At 46.4% G+C, this 19,460-nt stretch overlaps 1 long non-coding RNA gene across 1 annotated transcript; it reads left to right on the forward strand.

The window, feature by feature from the left end:
• Positions 1-4,001: 4,001 nt before the first annotated feature.
• Positions 4,002-10,434, forward strand: LOC147121833 (uncharacterized). The gene is made up of 2 exons (XR_015077626.1): positions 4,002-4,646; positions 9,367-10,434. It is a non-coding gene; the product is annotated as an uncharacterized LOC147121833 (long non-coding RNA).
• Positions 10,435-19,460: the final 9,026 nt, after the last annotated feature.

Raw genomic sequence — 19,460 nt, forward strand, 5'->3', positions numbered from 1 at the left:
ATTGCTTATTGTCTTTATCGCTTGAGAGGACAGGCAGAGCCTCTGTTCAACTTCTCAACTGATGAGACAGTACCTCTGACAGTGCAGCATTCCCTCAGTATTGCACTGAAATGTCGGCCTAAATTATGCGCTCATGTTTCTGGCATAGGGCTTGAAACAATTACCTCTTGTCTCGGGCGAGAGTGCTGCCATTGAGCCAAGGCTTTCTAAGAGCAGGCAAGTGTTCCCATTGTCCTGACATATCTATGCCTCAACCAACATCACTAAACCAGATTAACTGGCCCTTTACGTCATTGATGTTTGCAGGACCATTCTGCGTACATATTGGCTGCTGCGCTTTCCTATGTTACAACAGAAACTGTTTAATTATAGTGTTATTGAGTGGGTGGTACATGCCAGAATTGTTCACCACAATCATGAACAATTCCTGATGACTGACTCTTCCTGACAGAAGAGACTTGGCATTTGGAATAATAAAGACATTTCTTGGCAATGATGCTTCCTGCGTGAAGAATTGGAGACAGAATATAATTATAACAAAGACCAGGATGGCCTGATCCAAGCCGTACACTTAATACACAGACTGCAAAGGAGAAATCTTTCACACGCATAACATTTATTCCTTCTAGGGAAGTTTGCTATATCCAGTGCTTTTCATTGTGCCATAGTGTCATCCCTGCCTCTGGTTTACGAGATCGCATGAAAATGATGGGTGAAATTTTTATAGATTGGTTCCAGAAGAATGTTGGACATCCTGGAGAGATGCATTTTGGACATCTTGGGGTTAAGGGTTAACAGTCAAACTTCTTTGTCTTGAAGCAAACGGCTTTCCAATATAAACGGATGACTTTGAAGTGTCGTGAGGAGAAAGCATGACTTGTCTTCTGATATGTCGAGTGCTTGTGTAGGGAAATAGTGTTATTCCTTACATAAGTGTAACTCTAGGATAATAAAACATGGGTAGAGGATCCATTAGCTATAGTATGGAAAGATGGCGGTTGATGAAGCTTACTCTTTTTAAAGGGAATAAAGACAGTTAGATCAGGAAGTCTTTACTTCAAAGCTACTTCCCCTAAACAACTATGACCCAGAAATTCGGGTCGGGGGCTTCCCACGGGTGTAAGCACCCGACCTGCACATACCTTGCGCGGCGGCAGTTGAGCTGTAGGGCCCCGTGGAATTCCACTCCGGGGCCTGGCCCAGCTGCCGGCGCGCTGTGCTTGCGTGTCCCAGGGGCGTAGTTAGTGCGATGCGTCCCCTGGGATCACGTGAGCCATGGGCAGCCAATCAGAGGAGAGAGAAGCCCATTCATAAGATTGACAGGTAGACCTGTCAAAACTTATAAATACTACGGGCCCAAAATAGCAGTAAACCTTCAAATAATTAAAAAAAAAAAAAAACTATAAATTACATTAAATAACTATTTTAAACAATAATTTAAACTTTTGGAAAAAATAATTTTATATAATAATGGGGCTAAAAATAAACTTACCTTGCGTTAAAGTATTTAAAAATAATAAACCTGTGGAAAAAATGTTTTAATTTTAATTAATTGACCACTTACCTTGCAAAAAGCAGGCCTTGCGCCTGCTTTTTAAATATGTAAATCCTGCAGGCTTACCCTCCCGAGAAAAGCTGTTTTTAAAAAAAAAACTAAGTTCAAAGCGCACGCGCAGCCTCCCCTGCGCGCGCGTTCGACCTCTGAACCTCTTCGTTCAGAGGATCGGAAGTGCCGGTTTCCCGTGCATGCAGGAAACCGGCAATTCCATTTGGCGTACCCCGTGCGTACTCACCCGGGGAGAGCCAAATTTCTGGGCCTGTGTGTTTACATGAATAGACTGTCTTCAAAGGATTTGAGAATAGATACATCATGCAGTCTTATCTATGATATTTTCCTGTAGTCAAAATATATATCTACTTTTATATTATACTAGCTGGGGAGCCCCACGTTGCGAGGGCAATTTTGGGGCGCTTGGTCTCCCTGCCCCTGTGTGTCCCCCCTCTCCCTGTCATGTCCTCTCCCTGTCCTATCCCTCCCTCCCCTCCCCTCGCCCACCCCCACCCCTCCACTCCCCCACTCCCCTCTGTCCCTCTCTCCGGCCCCTCCCCCTGCCTAGCGCCTGAGGTCCGGTGCTGTTGTGATAGCGGCTGATGGACGGGCGCTGTGGGCGGGCGGCGCGAGCCCCCCGCGATTTCCCGAGGCTTGCCCCCCTCCCCCCCGTGATTTCCCGAGGCTCCCCCCCCCCCCTGCGATTTCCCGAGGCTCCCCCCCCCCCCCCCCAACCGCGATTTCCCGAGGCTCCCCCCCCCCCCCCCCCCGCGATTTCCCGAGGCTCCCCCCCAACCCCCCTATTAAATTGTTATTTAATTCCCTAACATATCATTAAAATATTTACCTTAGTTCCCTAACACACAAAGTGTGGGGGAAAAAATTGTGAAAAGTCAAGATGGCGGCCACTCACCTCGGTTCAGAAGGATAAGGCCCGCCCACACACGCACCGATTGGTCGACCGGTCAGGTCACCGAAGCGTAGGATTGGTCAATCGTCGAGTCACTCGACACTCAACTGTAGGAAGGAACCCGCCGTCCGATTGGTCGACCTCGACGTCACACGGTCACTAATGAGCGGAACGCTAAACGTTTTTGGGATACCGCGGGCGGGATTTTTGTCCGGCTGAAACGTAAATATGCCTATGACTGGTCCGGAATCGCAAGCTTTCTTTTGAGGCGACGCGCGCGTCGGTACGCTCTAACTTTCAAACGTATAGAGAACGGACAGACAGACATCGGGACAGACAGACAGACGAGCCGCTTTATATATATATATATAAAATCGGTCGTTCTGTCTGTCCTTCTGTCTGTCTGACATTCTGTCTGTCTGGCATTCTGTCTGTCATCGCGTGTGCGTCTGGCGGGCTATGCGCTCGAAAGTTACAGGGCGTACCTACGCGTGCGTTACCTCCAAAGAAAGCTTACGCTTCCGAGACGGTTTTAAGCGTATTTACGTTTCGGCTGGGCTAAAATCGCGCCCGCGGTATCCCAAAAACCTTCAACATTCCGCTCATTAGCATCTCATTATCCGCTCATTAGCGACAGTGACCTCGAGGTCGACCAATCGTACGGCGGCTTGCTGCCGCGTGCGGCCGGGCCCTCCTACGGTCGAGTGACGGGACGATTGACCAATCCTACGCTTTGGTGACCTGACGGTCGACCAATTGGTGCGTGTGTGGGCGGGCCTTATCGTTCTGAACCGAGGTGAGTAGCCGCCATCTTGCTTCCATTCTTTTTCCTGCTTTCTGCGTCTTTCTTTTCAAATATATATTTCCAGCAAAATAAAATTCAATTTATTAAATTCTTTTAAAATAAATCACTCATTTGTAAATATTTTATCTAACCTGAACATTCTTTTTCCTACCTTTGCCTGTTTTTTTTCTTAGGCTTGAAAGCCTGGGCCTTTCTTGCCCAGCCAGGCCCGAGCTAGGTAACTGGGCTGCTGCTAAGCTCCTCACCCCCCCCCCCCCCCCCCCCGTCACGTTACCTGGGGCAACGGCGTCAGCCACGAGGGTCAGGGTGCGCGCGCAGCAGGAGCAGGTGAGACTCTGTTCCGCGCTCGGCGCGGGGGGGGGGGGGGGGGGCGGGGCTCTCGAGAGTGCGGATCGGGTTACCCCGGCAACGGGAGTGCGGGCCGGCTGGGGCTTGGAGAGCGGGGCTCTCGGGAGTGCGGAGCGGGCTCGAAGAGCGGGGCTCTCGGGAGGGCGGGGCGGCGTGGCGGGGTTACCCCGGCAACCGGGCGTGGCCGTGGCCGTCTCTCGGCCTCAAGCCCTCCCTTCCTCCCTCCCTTCCCCTCCCTTCCTCCCTCCCTTCCCCTCCCTTCCCCCCTCTCCCCCCTCCCTTCCCCCCTCTCCCCCCTCCCTTCCCCCCCCTCTAGCCCCTCCCTCTTCTTCCCCTCTCCCTTCCCCCCCGGCCCCCCCCCTCCCTTCCCCTTCCCCCCCCCCCCCCCCCAGTCGCGCTCTCTCTCTCTCCCAACAACAACATGCCCTCGAAAAAGCCTCTGCACCGCCGGGCACTTCAGCTAGTGGTGTATATAGGAGCATGGTTTTCAATAGTAATTCAGAGGGCTTGAAAGATAGGACATAACCAAAAAGCCACTCTCTGTATACAGTTAGGCTGACCACCTTTACTGTGAATCAATAAAGTCTGTTCCATATGCTGCACTACGAAGTGTCTTGTGCTTACTCGAAACGTGTTGTTGTGACCCAGAGGAGGAAGGAGGTTGACAGCTAACAAAGAGCTATGTGCCCTTGGTGCAGATTCTCCTACAGGTAACGACTCGAAGAGAAAACTTTTCCCCGCGTCGATAGCTGCCAGAATATCTTTGAATGCCTTCAGTTCTTAGATAAGAAATTGATTTCTTCTACAGAATACAAAATCAAGAATGCAGCCCGTGGATCAGGGAGTAAGCGGAGCTGTTGAGCTACACATCAGTGAGAAGTGAATACTGCACATTATAAGAATCTCAACAACTTGCATTTATAGAGCACCTTTATTGCAAATAAACGTCCCAAGGTGCTTCACGGGTGCAATCAGACAAACATGGACCAAAGAAGGTGATATTGGGAGCAGTGACCAAAAGCTTGGCGAAAGAGGTGAGTTTGAAGGAAGGTCTTGGGAGATGGAGGTGTTTCAGGATGAAATTCCAGAACATAGAGCCTAAAGAGCAGAAAGTACAGCTTCCAATTATGGAGAGAAGGGAGGGGGAAATTGGAGGATCACAGTTGCGTGGAAGTTGTATGACTGGAGGTGCAAAGCCATGAAGGGATTTTAAACATGGAGAATTTTAAATCTAAGGCGTTGCGGGACTGGGAGCCAGTGTAGGTCGGCAAGGACAGGCGATGAGTGGGACTGTGCTGGATAGGATATGAGCAGCTGAGGATGGTAGGCTGGCCAAGAGACCATTGGAATAGTCAAGTCTAGAGGTGGCAAAGGCATGGATGAAGGTCTGAGCCGCTGATGAGTGGAGGTGGGCGATACGATGGAGGCTGAAGGAGGTGGTTGTTGTGATGGAGAGGATAACTGGTCAGAAGCTCAGCTCGGGGTCGAATAGGTTGCTGAGTTGGTGGAAACTGGTTTAATGGTGAAATAGCGGGTGTGGAGCAGCATGGAATTGATACCAAGAGGAAGGAATTTGTGGCGGGGGCCGAAGATGATAGCTTTGGTCTTCCAAGTGTTAGCAGTGACTCATTGGTAGCACTCGCCTCTGAGTCAGAAACACCTCTTTTGGGAGAATCAGTCTGCCCCTGTTTATAGACTTGTACAATTGCCTTGCTCAATTTCCAAACGCAGCTCATTTGTTTCTTCCTAGAAAAGCACACGGAAAGCAAGTTGGCACTAAAAGAATGTCCATTCACAGGCTTGGTTGATGATCATTTGCAAAAAGCTATTCACACTTATTATCTCCATTCACCATTTGCTTACAAGGAACAGTAGTTTGATTTCGGGGCTGTTTTTGGTCTCGTCAGTAATACCAAGGAGTGAGCAGTCTTCAAAACCTTTGTAACAACGAGTTGTGGAGAGTTGTAGATCCAGAAATCCATGATTTTGTACATAAAATTTCTGACATTGAAGTTCAGGCTCCAAAGCGAAGCAAGAATGAGAGCGATTTATTGATGAGCTTGTTGATGCACCAGTCACAGATTAATTTCACTTACTAAAACTTTGGTGACACAAACTTATCAGTCGATCTGCTTGTAATGTAACTGAATGATTGCTTCTCTGATCATTTGCTGTCTGTATAGAGCAAAGGGATCTTGGCATATAGGTGAACAAATCATTAAAAGCAGCATCACAGGTCAGCAAAGTAATTAAAATGCTAACAAAGCACTGGGATTTATTTCTAGGGGTACAGGATTCAGAAGTAGTGAAGTTACGTTAAACTTGTATAGGACCCTGGTCAGGCTGCACGTGGAGTACTGTACACAGTTCTGGTCTCCATACTATAAAATCGATATAGAAGCACTGGAGAACGTGCAAAAAGATTTATAAGGATGGTACCAGAACTGAGAGATTACAGCTATTGGGAAAGATTGAGCAAGTTGGAACTGTTTTTCTTTAGAAAAGAGACCTAGAGGTGACATGATAGAGGTCTTTAAAATTATGAATGGGTTGGACAGAGTAGGTGTGGAGAGAATGTTTCCACTTGTCAGAGAATACAAATATAAGATAGTTACTAATAAAACCAATAGGGAAATAAGGAGATATTTCTTTACTCAAAGTGGTTAGAATATAGAACTCTCTACCACAGGTAGTGGTTGAGACAAATCGCTTAGATGCTCTCAAAAGGAAACTAGACAAGTACATGAGAGAAAAGGGAATAGAAAGAAATACTGAAAGGCTGAGATGAGGTAGATGGAATGGGAGGAGACTCGTATGGAGTATAAACACCAGCACAGACTAGTTGGGCCGAATGGCCTGTTTCTATGCTGTATATTCTATGTAATTCTATCTCCAGGAAAATGTGTTTAACCTCAAACAATCTGCTAAGAAGTAAAGAGACAGTAATGGAATCTGATGTCCAGGAGCTATAACTTTTACAGCCTCAATTCTTCTGATTGCTATGGGTCAATGCACCTTCAAAGAAGCTCACACAAACATATATTGAAGATTTTGCCATCAAAACCATACTATGATTACATAGGATATACAGCACAGAAACAGGCCATTCGGCCCATCCAGTCCATGCCGGCGTTTATGCTCCACTCGAGCCTCCTCCCATCCTTCCTCATCTAACACTATTGGCATAATCCTCTATTGCCTTCTCCCTCATGCTTATCTAGCCTTCCCTTAAAAGCATCTATACTATTCGCTTCAACTACTCCCTGTGATGGTGAGTTCACATTCTTATCACTCTGCGTAAAGAAGTTTCTTCTGAATTCCCTATTTGATTTCTTGGTGACTATCCTATTATTGATGGCCTCTAATTTTGCTCTTCCCCACAAATGGAAACACTCCCTCTCTCAAAACCTTTTATAATTTTAAAGACCTCTATTAAGTCACCCTTCAGCCTTTTCTTTTGGAGACCCAGCTTGTTCATCCTTTCCTGATGGGTATAACCTCACATTTCTGGTATTGTCCTTGTAAATCCTTTTTGCACCCTCGCCAGTGCCTCTATATCCTTTTTATAATATGGTGACCAGAACTGTACACAGTACTACAAGTGTGGTCTAACCAAGGCTCGCTACAAGTTTAGCATAATTTGTCTACTTTTCAATTCTATCCTCTAGAAATAAACCCTAGTGCTTGTTTTTTTTTTATGGCCTTATTAGCCTGTGTCACTACTTTGAGATTTTTGCTCCTCTACCCCATTTAGATTTTTATTTTCCAAGTAATATGTTACCTCCTTGTATTTCTTACCAAAATATAGTACCTCGTACATGTGATGAAATTCTTTTGCCAATTATATGCCTGTTCTGCAAGTTTATTAATGTCGTCTTGTAATTTGTTGCAGTCCTCCTCAGTATTTCCTGTTTTCCACCCCCCCCCCCCCAAAAAAAAAATGTCATCCACAAATTCAGAAATTGTATTTTTGATTCCAAAGTCCAAACTGTTGATATAAATTGAGAAGAACAGTGGCCCCAGCACTGATCCTTGTGGGACACACATTCCACCTTCTGAATAGCTACCCTTTACTCCATCTCTCTGCTTTCTGTCTGGCAGCCAGCTAGCTATCCATTCTGCTACTTGTCCCCTGACTCCGCATGCTCTGACCTTATTCATTAGTCTACTATGTGGCACCTTATCGAAGGCCTTTTGGAAATCTAGATAAATTACATCTACTGTATTACCCTTGTCTATTCTCTCTGTTACCTCTTCAAAAATTCAATGAGTTGGTCAAGCAAATCTTTCCCTTTTGAAACCCTTGCTGACTATTCACTTATATTTTAGGTTTCTAGATGTTTTTTCTATTTTCTCCTTTTAGTAGGGATTCCATTACTTTTCCTAAGACTGATAAACTGACTGGTCTATTATGGGTTTATCAAACCACCCGGGCTTGTCGATCAACTCTCAGGATTTCCGAACTTACTGGTTCTGTATTCTATTTTCTGTTCGATTGCAGTAACAAGCGTTGTTGCAGAATGCACCATCCATCAGTTGTGTCACTATTAAGAAAAAGTTACGGTTGACCGTGTCAGATACACTGCTAACAAATCTTTTTTGTGAAAGTGTTATTTCAGAATCAATCGCAAATGGTGAGATTACATTGAGTTATGCATTGACAAATCCAATGAGAAAGAAGCTGCTGATTGGCTGATCTGCATGGATCATCTTTATCTCAAGGGGATTAGAATACAAAGGGGAGGAAGTAATGCTTCAGTTATATAGAGCCTTAGTCGGACCCTATCTGGAGTACTGCGTTCAGTTTTGGGCACCGCACCTCAGGAAGGATATATTGGTCTTGGAGAGTGTGTAGCGCAGATTCACCAGAATGATACTGGGGCTTAGAGGGTTAAGTTATGAGGACAGGTTACACAAACTTGGCTGGTATTCCCTTGAGTATAGAAGATTGAGGGGAGATCTTATCGAAGTGTTTAAAATGTTAATAGGATTTGATAGGGTAGTTATGGAGAAACTTTCTTCTGGTGGGGGAATTACAAGGGGATATAATAAAATTAGAGCTAGGTCATTTTAGGAGGGAAATCAGGAAGCACTTTCAGATAAAGGGTAGTAGAAGTTTGAAACTCTCCAAAAAGGCTGTGGATGCTAGGACAATTGGAGCTTTCAAGACTGAGATTGATGTATTTTTGTTCGGTAAGGGTATCGAGGGATATGGATCAAATGTGGGTAAATGGAGTTGAGGTACAAATCAGCCATGGTCTAATTGAATAGTGGAGCAGGCCTGAGCGACTGAATGGCCTGCTCCTTTTCCTATGTTCCTATAATCTGTGTTTGCTACTTTTGGTAACATAAAAGCTTAGCGTAATGATTTTTAAGCATATGGTTCTGTATACATTAATTTTATTCTATAGGCACTTGGTGGGCTGAGAGGGGACTCTTCCAAATCCTAGTGGGAGCATGGGCACCACTTTCTTTGGCTCTTAAACAGTGTTGTATTGAGGGCTGGCTGTATGTGTACATTTAACTCATCTGGAGATGGCATTAAGAGGAGCTCTAGATAATTGCAAACATTGTTTTTTTTTAGCTTTTTGCAATAGCAACATTTTAAGATTTTTGAAGTCCACTCTTGGGCACAACTTGGAAATAAGGAGAGGTTGAAATTCTCAGAAGTCTGTTCTCCTAAATTTGAAATATTCTAATTTATCTGTCACCTACTTCCTTTTGTACTTATTTACTGCTTGTTTTTCTTTGTAGGTACACAGGGAAGTGATACCAGCACATACAGTCTATGCCTTGAATATAGAAAGGATATTGGCTAGACTCTGGCATCCCAGCCATGAGGAGTTGGAGCAGGATAAGATCCACCGTCAGAGGCTGGCCGTCAAGGAGGGACTTGTTTATTGACTGATTCAGGAGCTCAGAACATACTTTATCTCATTCATTAGAAGTGGATACAATTGCTGGGCTAAACCAGATACCTCCTCAACCTTCATTCTGTGTCTCTACCATCACTGGGTAGAGTCTATTATTGTGATAAGCATTATTGGCAGTATGTCATGACAAGTGTAAATTGAAACAATGGAAGTTGGCATTTAACTTTAGTCTGACAGTTTTGATAAAATATTCATCATAAATCTTAAATGGGTTTGTGTATCATCCATTAAAATACCTACATTGCTAACATGTACCTGTAAACATCAGTATGGCAGCTGAAGTATCTACATATTTGCCTCAAAGTGCTCTGCCTTGAAGTTACCCAGTGCGATATTAATGTACAAACGTTCTGAAATTCCGCTATTATAGCAGAGGCATTAACTCACCTAAAAAAATAAACTGGTTAATTCCTCTGCTAAAGTAGGGGATGGAATTTCAGACAAAACTGAGCAAGGGTTTGTACCGAATATCCCACAGCATAATTTAAAGGCCTGCGTGGTTTGCCTTGTTTAATATTGTCTACAAATGAGACAAAAGATAACTTTGCTAGTTAGTTTCAAATCCTTCTTTGCCATTGCTAGTTCTTCAGAAACATTTTAACTGGATATCGGTATCTTTAACAATGTACAAAATGGTGACAGGCTTCAGGTTGAAGGTGCAAGATTACCAATGCAGTGTAATAACACCGTGGAATAATTTTATTTTTGTACAAGAAGAAATTGACAACAATTGATCTGTATAATGCAGGCGTGTCTGTTTTTTGTATACACAAGTGCTTTTTTTAACATTTTCATTACGTTTTACATTTTTTGTGTATTTATAATTTAATTTTGTAGTTTGTGGGGGAAAATGCAAGTGTCAATTCATTAAAATGTAAATGTGTCAAAACCAGGTGCCTTTGGAAGCTTTTCAGCATCACCTAAACATTAATCTCTGAATTTGGAATGCACAACCATAAAATGTGATTTCTTTAAAAACTAGTTTACCAAGATATATAGTAGGGTGGTACAATATAAGTGCACAAAGCCTGTATCCGTCCATTCTTGAATCAACTTGTTTATTTTTGATGCAATCTCTTATCATTTGTATGAAGGAGTTGGTCACTAAATTAGTTTATGGTTTATAATTGTGGCTCCCGACCGTGTCCCAACCTCTCTCTACCCTGCTGATTCACTTCCTGATGTAAGAACTTGAAGTTGACTCATTTCTTTGAGTCAGAGGTGAATAAATCATGCTCCCTTAGTCATTCTTCATACTTCAATGACCTAGGAGCCAGATGCATGATTGTTCCCCCATAGCAATCTGTATAGCTTGGTGATAAACAAATATTGGGTTTGTTGGCTCTGCTTTGTGAAGTGTTAACCTGTAGGTTGACAGTTGGTTAATTAGATATTGTAACATTTTATTGTAACATTAAGGTAACTGAGTGGAAGAATTTTTGATCCATTCAATACAAGGCACCTGGAGTAAGCATGAAGGTCTTCTGTTTACAGCAAGTTCATGTCTCTTCGAACCTCTGCCACACCTATGTAACACAAATTCCCTCTGCGGCTATTTGCATACACATTTTGGCTGCCTCTGCGGACCCCAGCTCATTACTTCTATCTCCCTTTTCCCTCCCTCTTTTGGCTCTCCTTGGGTCCTTCAATCCTGACTCCTCCCCTTCTTGATGCCCAGTCATGCTACCTTTCATTTCTTTCCTCTTGGATTCTTTGCCTCCCTTAATCCCTAACCCAACCCATCACTACTCTGCCTTCCTGTTCACCTGCTGCTGTTCCAGCCTTAAATCCTCCTGGGATCGGCCCACAGTTACCCTCTTTGCCTTCTTCAAAGGGCCTATTGAGGCACTGTTGTTGCCTCATGCCCAGCAACCCTAAATGCCCATCTTTTCTACCAGATGTTCCTACCCAGCGCACCCCTGAAGGCTAACCTCATTCCCTACCCGTTCACCTCACCCACTACTGCTGCCTTGGATTCTTCCAGCAGACCAACAAACGCAGCCCCCTCTGCATTTCCCTCTGGAATGTCCATTCACACACAAACAAGGCCCTTGCTATCCCTAGCCTTATTGTGGATGATTGCATTGACTTTGACTTCCTTGTGTCCTTAACCACTTGCATCCCCCTCCTCTCCACCCCCCTTCCAACCCCACTTCATTCTGTGTCCATTGCTGAGAAAAGTTCTTCTCCCAAATCACTTTTTATTGTATTTTCTAAATCCCTACCACCTAGCCTTTTGCCCTCCATTCGCCATAATACTAAGGCCTAGAAATGGGCACAGGGATTGCGATGCAATAGCAACCTGCACCCATTCGGACGACTGGAGGCAGCACGCAAAATTTGTGCTGCCTGCTAATTTACATGATTGTAGTGTTCAGCCTACCACTGAAAGTGTTACTACTGAGTGGCTGAACGCTCAGCAGGGGGCCCAAGTTTGTGCGAGGCTAGCTCCAATTAAAGCTAGCCTGCATTACTTGAAGGCAGTCTGCACCTCTTAAAGGGGAAGTGTCTGGGCTGCGACAAGTGATTGAAGTGGCTGGGAAGACTGGACAAAGTTGTAATGAAGGCACAATGGGGGAGTGTGCACCTAGGTTCTTGGATGCAGTACTGGAGGCCTTGGTCTAGGAGGTCAACTCTGGGAGTGAGATCCTTTTCACAGGAGGCCCTCTAGGCAACAGAGCAGAGTGCTGTGGGAGCTGATAGCCATTGTGGTAAATGCTAGTTGTGTAGCCCTGAGGACCAGACTCCCTGCAGGAAGCAGTTTAATGACCTCACACATGCGAGGTCAAGGTCAGTGAATTCATCTTTAAATGCCATATCTTATCTGTATCACTAGCCTCAGCCGCTGCTCAACGCACCACTCACCTACCAACAATCTCTACTAAACATGACTCAAACCTCACATTCATAGCTTCACCTCACCTGCGCACACTTACACTGCTGTAAGCCTCACACCCACATCACACAGCTTGAACATGCTGTCAGCTATTCAATCATGACAACCACATCACCCAAACACATTAAACCACCCTCAGTGACACATTTGCATTTCTCTTGCAGGAAAAGATGGTGCATATCTGGCACCAGCAGAATTTAAGTGGCGGGGGACAGGTGTGCCTGCATGACATCACCCCCATGGAGGAGATGGTGCTGGACATTCTTGGCAGGGGCATAGCTGAGCCCGTGGCCAGCGGCGGGGCTGAGAGAATAAACGATGCCGGTATCCTGATAAGTTAACTTAAGTTATCCTCCTCGTCACATCCCACTTCCCCCTCATCCCATAATCTCTTCTGATTTATAAGCTGCACGTGGTGTATGCACGCACCTCTTGCTTTCCCCCCTACCCTTGTGCCTTTTTAAAATTCAGACAACCAAGAAATCCAGCCTGCCCAGCCAGTGGTTGAACGAGAAGAGGGAGAGGAGAGTGAAGAAGAAGAAACACATTCACTCGATTTCACAATCCCAGCCACCAGCTCAGGTACTGACATTCCGTGTACTTTAGAGGATAGGTTAAACGCGGGATCTGCACGTGGTGAGACACCAGGTACATGTAGGCTGCAGCCAGGGCAGGGGGAAAGTGTAGGGCAGATGCTAGCTCCGTGGAGGGTGAAGTTGTACATGAGTTCTGCTGCACAGGACTCAGATGACGTCTTCGATGGGGCAGCCTACAGCAGAACACTGATGGGTATGCACAATGAAATAATGCTTGGTGCATTGGCAGACCTGCCGGAAAGCTTGAATGCAATGTCAAGGAGCATGGAGCACTCCAGCTTCGCAAAGGGATTTGCGCAGAGCTTGGAGCCCATCCTTCCCAGTATGGAAGGGGTAGGCAGATCCATTAACACACTTGTGGACCCAACCATCATGCCACGTCTGATGGTCGAAGTCTCACCTTCCATTGCAGCACAAGCAGAAGCCACCCAACGTCTTGAGTGCTGCAATGGAAGTTCAGACAGAAGTTATGCAAGCACAGACTGCTGACATCATGGCTGGGTTTACCAGTGTTGAAAGGGGCTTTCAGGGTGTCGCAGCAGTCTGTACTCCAGCAGATTGCTAGGATTGCTGAGGCACTGCCCCTGGGGAAGTGGCAATGGATCCGTGGAGGATGACCCTGCTGTTCTCTCTCAGGATGACAGCATTCATCCTCCCGCCACTGCCCTTGCTGTTGCCTGTCAGCCAGCCAGGCCAGACTGCTGCCGCGCATGCCAAGGTGGTGCATTCTGAAGCCGGGCCTACTAGGCCCAGAGCTCCTCAAGGTCGTCCTGCACGGCCATCTGCAGTGTCCCCCCACTGAAAGTCAGCAATCTTCCGCCAGCCATGTTGCAGCCACTGGGATAGCACTATGTAGGAGCACGAGGATAGGCAAAGGCACACACAAGAGAGTCACTAAGGGAATGCACAAGTGTGAGGAGTTGATTTTTTGATGTAATATTGGATGGAGAGATGTGTAAAGTGGAATTCGAATGTTTGCTTTGTGGTGGCCTTTATTTCAGCATTGTGGCCAAGGGGAATTGGGGTTGCATTCACTGGTACCGCAGGCCGATGATTCGATCCCGGATATCCTGGCCACAAAGGGGCTGTCTGGGTTGCCTCCTTCCTTCTGCTTCCTCCTCTTCTTCCTCCTCCTTCTCCTCCTCCCGTTCCTGTTCCTGCTCCTGAGTTGGTGGCCGTATCCCTGGTGGCAAGGGCTGTCCCCTCATGATGGCCAGGTTGTGAAGGATACAGCAGACCGCCACAAATTGGGACACATGCTCTGGTGAGTACTGTAGGGTTCCTCCAGAGTGGTCCAAGCAGTGGAACCGTTGCTTCAGTACCCCAATGGTTTACTCTATGATGTTTTGTGTGGCAGCCTGCCTTCCATCCTATCACAGGCCTTTCCTTTTGTTCTTTCCTCCCCTCCCCCCTTTCCCTGCCCCTACACTTGCTTAAAAACCTGTTACATCTCCAACTTTTTCCAGTTCTGACAAAGGGTCATCGACCTGAAACGTTAACTCTGTTTCTCTAAAGATGCTGCCTGACCTGCTGAGTATTTCCAGCATTTTCTGTTTTTATTTCAGATTTCCAGCATTGCAGTATTTTGCTTTTGTATTCAGCATCATGATGTGCTGAGCATGGTTGCACACCAACTGCAGATGAATGGAAACTTTTGCGGTTGCGGTACATCTCAGCATTTAGAAGCGGCGCCCGCAAAGCCATGTGCATGCAGTCGATGGCGCCCTACACCATGGGGATGTCCACTATGCTGGCAAAGCCACAAGCATGCTCCATCTGCTTCTCTCTGGTCAGAAAGAAAACAATGAAGTAACCACTCCTGACATAAAGAGCATCTGTCACCTCTCTTATGCAGTAGTGGATAGTGTAGTGTATGTACCTTTAAGAGAGAACTACTTTTACAGCTCCTACTGTAGTACCGGCAGTGACCACCCTTGTATATAAGCCTTGAGCATGCCTCTGTACTGCCAGTCTTGAGATTACCCTACTTCAGTAAACACCTGTTGATTGTTAAGTTACAGCCTCCGTGTAGTTATTGGAAAAACATCATACTCTAAGAATCACGGATCCAACAGATAGTGAACTGCAAGATGTTACAGATGTCACCTGCTCCAGCCTGGAAGGATCCCGACACAAAGAAATTTAGGGCCATGGTCACCTTCAAAGCCACTGGCAGCGCTGTCCTTACCCTGGAGTGAGGCTGCAGGTCTGGTTTCAAGAGGTGGCAGAGTTCTGTGAGAACCTCCTTCATAAAGCGCAGACACCTCACACATTGCTCCTCGCTCAGGTTGAGGTAAGAGAATTGCTCTCGGAAGAGCCTAGGTGGGTAAGATCTCCTGCTGAGAGCCCTTCCCCCTCCTCCTCCCTCTGCGAGCATCTTGTCCTCTTCCTTGCTGTCTCTGCTCCATCCCCCTGTCATGCTGCAGGTCAAGGGGGATGACAACTAGAGCACCCATGACTGGGAGCAAGTGGACTGATTGGAATCCTTGAAGTCAGAAGCAAGGCCTTCTTCACTTGCAGCACCACTCCCTGTCACCTCACCAACTTTAAACAACTCTAGAAAACTTCAAACAGTTCCACAAACTTACGCGGAGCCAGTAGAAATCAAAAAGCAAGTTACCTGAAAGTTGGTGATGATCCCTTTTAATAGCGCTGATGTGGGGGTCCTTCCTGCTGCTGAACACATGTTCAACTGTGCGAGGTTAAGAGAAGGTGTTAGCTCCAACGATGATGATGAAAATGGCAACGCTGGCATCAAATCAGCATTGTACGCTGATTGACATCATGATCTGCCTACTTACCGTACTTCCAGCGCATGCTCCTAACGGCCACCCTACCACCCTCACCAAGATGGCGTCTGGTACGGCCTGCACCAGAAGTGTGTGCACGCGGCTTGGGCGCCATTTTGGTCCCAATTTGGCACCCGTAGCACCCAAGCAACAGGCGCTACGCAATTGAATTCATTGCCCTAAATAAGTATTGACAGTATGACCTACCATTGATGTCAGAGGCATCTCGTGAGATCAACCCAGTGAATATGCTGTATAAAAACCTGGAATGTCAGTTTAATTTTCCAAACCTAGGATGAACATTCAAAGTTTGTGTGTGTTAAATCCGGGAATCTTAAGGTATGGTGTTCTTCAATAAATAGACGGAGACTGCAGATTAACAATCAACAGGTGTTTACTGGGTGAGGGTAGTCTAAAAACTAACAGTACAGATCCCTGCTCAGGGCTTATATACAGGTGTGGTCACTGCCGGTATTACAGTATACAGGAGCTGTAAAAGTAGTTCTCTCTTAAAGGTACATACACTACAATTCCTCCCCTTTTAGATTAACAGTACCATAACATTCAATTAACAGTTAACACTTTTAACATGTACATTAACTGAAATAGTCCATTTATAGATTCAGTCTTTGGGGGGGCTTCCTGATTCTTTCCGGATAGCGCCTTTCCTGAGTGTCTTGCTCTTGGTGCGGAGGCGATTCTGACCCCCTGTCATTGGTTAGTTCATCAGCTTCTGATGCTACTGTTTCTGGGGTAGATGCTACCGGTATGTCGGGTTCATCACCAGGTACGCGAGACATGGGGTTGACTCGTTCTTGTGACGCTAGGATCTGGTCAACATGGCGTCTCACAATGTTCTCCCCAACATCCACTGTGTACATTAGTGGCCCCTGCCATGTGCACATCGTTCCTCGTTGCCATTTCTCTGTTCGGTCGTCGCGGGCCAAGACTGGTTGCCCTACATTAAAGCTCCTTGTCGGCTTCTCATTGATGTGCTGGAATTGCTTATTCTCAACATTTCTTCGTACATTTGGTCTGAGCAAGTCCAGACGAGATCTCAACCTTCGGTTAAAGAAGATTATGGCCGGGGTCTGGTTGGTAACTGCATGTGTCGTATTTCTGTAGGCTAACAGGAAATTGTCCACCTTATGCTGCAGTGGAATGTCGTCATCGCACATGGCCCTTACTGCCTTTTTAAAGGTTTGTACGAACCTCTCAGCCAATCCATTTGTGGCTGGATGATATGGGGCGGATGTGTAATGCCTTACCCCATTCCTTCTCATAAATTTCTGAAACTCTTCGGACACAAACTGTGGTCCGTTATCAGAGCAAATCTGTTCTGGCTAGCCGTTCCTGGCAAATATGGTCCGTAGGACTGCAATCGTTTTTGCCGTAGTGGTGGAGGACATTTTGATCACCTCAGGCCATTTCGAGTGTGCATCCACTGCTATTAAGAACATTGAGTCCATGAATGGACTAGCAAAATCAATATGCACCCGTTGCCATGGAGAGGAGGGCCACTCCCATGGGTGTAGAGGGGTACGTGGTGGTGCATTTCGGACCTTCTGGCATCCTGAGCAGCTCTTTGTTAGGTCCTCAATTTGTTGATCGATCCCCGGCCACCGCACATAAGCCCTAGCAAGGCTTTTCATTTTCACCCCTCCCAGATGGCCTTCGTGAAGCTCATTGAGCACTCTCTCCCTTAACTTGGGTGGAATTACCACTCGGGATCCACACATCACTGTCCCCTGGCATACTGACAGCTGTTCTCTTCTGGATGAGAATGCTGGCAACAGTGAGTCGCCATGTGTTGGCCATCCCTTCACCGTCAAATCATATACCCGAGACAGTGTCGGATCATTTCGGGTCTCCTTCTCTATATCCGTGTTAGTTACTGGCAAGCGTTCAGTTATAGTTGAATAAAATATTTCGACAAGGTCCACTGCTGGTACTTCCTCCGCAGTAGGCAGTGGCAGGCGTGATAGCCCATCAGCGTTTCCATGCATTTTCGTGCCCTTATACTCTATTCCATATTGGTGCGGCCCTAGAAAAAGGGACCATCTTTGTAGCCGTTGTGCAGTCATCACCAGAACGCCCTTCTTTGGATTAAAGATGGAGACAAGTGGTTGGTGGTCAGTCAGCAAGGTGAACTTTTGCCCGTGCAGATAGTGGTTGAATTTTTCACTCCCCATACTAGGCTGAGGGCCTCCCTGTCAATCTGGGCGTAGTTGCGCTCGGCTGAGGCTAGTGACCGAGACGCAAAGGCTACTGGCCTCTCCAACCTGTCTGGGAATTTGTGCGACAGCACCGCTCCAATACCATAGGGTGATGCATCACACGCCAACCGAATTGGTAGTGCTGGGTTGAAATGGGCCAACACCTCTTTTGATGTGATCAATTCTTTGCACTTCTGGAAAGCTCATTTACATTCGTCATTCCACTTCCATGGTACCCCCGTTTGCAGTAGGGTGTTCAGTGGGTGTAATACTGTAGACAAATTTGGTAAGGACTTATGGTAGTAGTTCACCAGCCCGAGGAACGACCTCAGTTGTGACACATTTTCCGGTGCTGGAGCCTTGACTACTGCCTCAATCTTTTCAGGGGACTTACGTAACCCCTCTTCATCAATAACGTGGCCACAATACGAGACCTGCTTCTGGAAAAACTCGCATTTGTGGCGATTAGCTCGGAGCCCATATTCCTTCAATCTAGTGAGCAGCTGCTCCAGGTTGGCGAGGTGATCACTGTCATTTTCGCCCGTGACCAGGATGTCGTCCAAATAACACTGGGTCCCTGGAATCCCTTGCAGGACTTGATCCATTGCCCTTTGCCAAATAGCCAGAGCTGATGCTACCCCGAACACCAGCCGGTTGTATTGATAGAGACCTTTGTGAGTGTTGATCGTGAGGTATTGTTTCGAGGCTTCTTCTACCTCCATTTGCAGGTACGCCTGGGCCAGATCAATCTTAGTGAAGCGTTTTCCTCCAGATAGCGAGCCGAAAATATCTTCAATCCGCGGAAGCGGATATTGTACCGTGTGAAGGACTGGGTTCACTGTCACCTTAAAGACCCCACAGATGCGAACCTTCTTTGGTTCCCCAGGCGTATTACTCAATGACCTCTTCATTACAGAAACGATGGGTGTAGCCCACTTGCTGCAGTCCACTTTGGACAGTACTCCTGAACGTTCCAAACCTTCCAGCTCTGCTTCGACGGCTGGGCGGATCGCATAAGGCACCGGTCTGGCCTTAAAAAACATTGGGCTTGCATTTTCCTCTATTTTGATCGTTGCTGTTATGCCTTTTACTGTTCCGAGTCCCTCCTGGAACACTTCTTGTGTGTCAGTTAGCATTTTTGACAGTCGTCCAGGTGTGACGTCATCATCCTTTTTGGCCTCTACCGTCAGTGCCTGTATGGAATGCCAATCTAACTGTATCTTCCGGATCCATTCACGTCCTAGTAGTGCTGGTCCTCCATCTGGCAATACATATAGATCCATTTTTGGTGTTTCCTTGCCGTTGTATATCACGTTCACCCTTATTTTTCCTTTGGGGTAGACTTTTTGCCCCGTGTACATCTTCAAGACAATCTCTGTACCTCTCAAGGGTATATGTGAGAATAGCCGCTTGTAGTC

Source organism: Somniosus microcephalus, chromosome 3 (genome assembly GCF_052327205.1).
Source record: "Somniosus microcephalus isolate GS21.2 chromosome 3, FLI_Smic_1.0, whole genome shotgun sequence".
NCBI classification, from domain to species: Eukaryota; Metazoa; Chordata; class Chondrichthyes; order Squaliformes; family Somniosidae; genus Somniosus; species Somniosus microcephalus.